A 1,597-nucleotide genomic window follows, 5' to 3' on the forward strand; every position below is an offset into this window, starting at 1 on the left:
TTAATGTTAACTTTATTATATACTGTATAGTTTTTCATTGTCATAACTTACATTTCCATGAAAAATTCTCAGGTGAGCTGATTTCATTTTAAAAGTCTTCAAATTATTCCCAACCTAAACCACATGTTAAATGGGAATGAATAAGAGACTACAACGATATTTTACATGTTTCAGGGGTCATCTTGTATACTGCTCTGTGGAATTGGAATGACAATAATGGTTTCAATATAAACAGCAGATTCCACTTACTTATCAAGCACAATTTGAATCCGTTTATGAGAAAATCTTTAAAAACATCATAGATTTGATCTATCAAATACCTACAGCTATGAGTGTTTACAAGTATTTTTCTTATTGGAAAGAACCCTCTCCTCCTAGATTTTTCTGCTGGGTTTCCATCAAACCAGTGATATACCATTCATTTTGCTGTGTCTATTGTTGGTTGAAACAGTTGAGATTGATACTGAGATTACTTAAGGGACAGGAAGGCATTGTATTGAAGTCAAAAGGGAGCAGAGGTTGAAACGTAAGCTATTTTGAAATCTAAAAATTCTGGCACATCCAAACAGAAACAGGTTGCAAACACTGGCTCCCATTTGCCAGAACCACCATGCAAGTGATTAAGCATTAAGCTATGTTTTTAGGGAATTATTAATCCTAAAGGTTGAGTGTGGGCTGGCCTGAGAGTATAGAAACTCAAGAGCCACAGACGTAAGAGGATGCATCATCTTGCAGATCTCCTTCACAAATCTTCACCGGAAGCTCAGGAGAAAAATTGAGAACAAGGCAGGAGACTGGATAAAGTTTTTCCAGCAAGAGCAGGCATAAAAGAGGGGTGTAGTTGCCACCGTGGGAAAGACAGGAAGCCTCATGCCGATTCTTCTCCCCTATAGAACTAACTTTTTAAACTGCCTTCTGAGGAAGGAGAATTAACCCTGCTGCCCCAGGGACATAAGTGAAGACTAAATGCTACAGGAGGAAAGAAAAGGGGAAAAACTTTCTGCCTTGTAGGGAGGATAGAAAAAGGGTCCTGAGTCCAGATCAACTGGGGAGGGAAAAAAATCACTGAGAAAGCGCCAACACAGAGTTCAAAAGCAACAGGGAGTACATAAGACTGAGACTTGCTCAGGACAGTCAAGAACACCTCCTGCACCTACCAATGGGCTAGCCAGCACACAGGTGCAAGAAACAACAGGTCACTGCTGGAGGAATGGCACTCAGCAAGGAACTGACTCCCAGGAGAAACCTTAAAGCTAAGGGTGGAGCAGAAACATCCAGAAAAAGAAACTGGCCAAACATACCCCACCTTAAAAGCAAGAACATTCAATATTAATGGGATGTGAATTTTCTACAAAATTATCTTCTCAAAATAGAGGAGAAAAATTTTGTGCTCTTGAGTTAGACAGATGTTCTTAGATATTATACCAGGGGCAAAATCAATTTAAAAAGCCATTAAGAGCACCATCAAAATTTATTAAAATGTCCTTTTATTCCCTACTGAGTGACTAAGAAGACAAGTCACATGTAGGTCAATATATTCCAAATCATATGTTTGGTAAAGAACTCCCATGCAGAATTAAAAAGAACTCTCGCTAAA

The sequence above is a fragment of the Propithecus coquereli genome, unplaced genomic scaffold (genome assembly GCF_000956105.1).
Source record: "Propithecus coquereli isolate 6110/MARCELLA unplaced genomic scaffold, Pcoq_1.0 Scaffold450, whole genome shotgun sequence".
Lineage (NCBI taxonomy): Eukaryota > Metazoa > Chordata > Mammalia > Primates > Indriidae > Propithecus > Propithecus coquereli.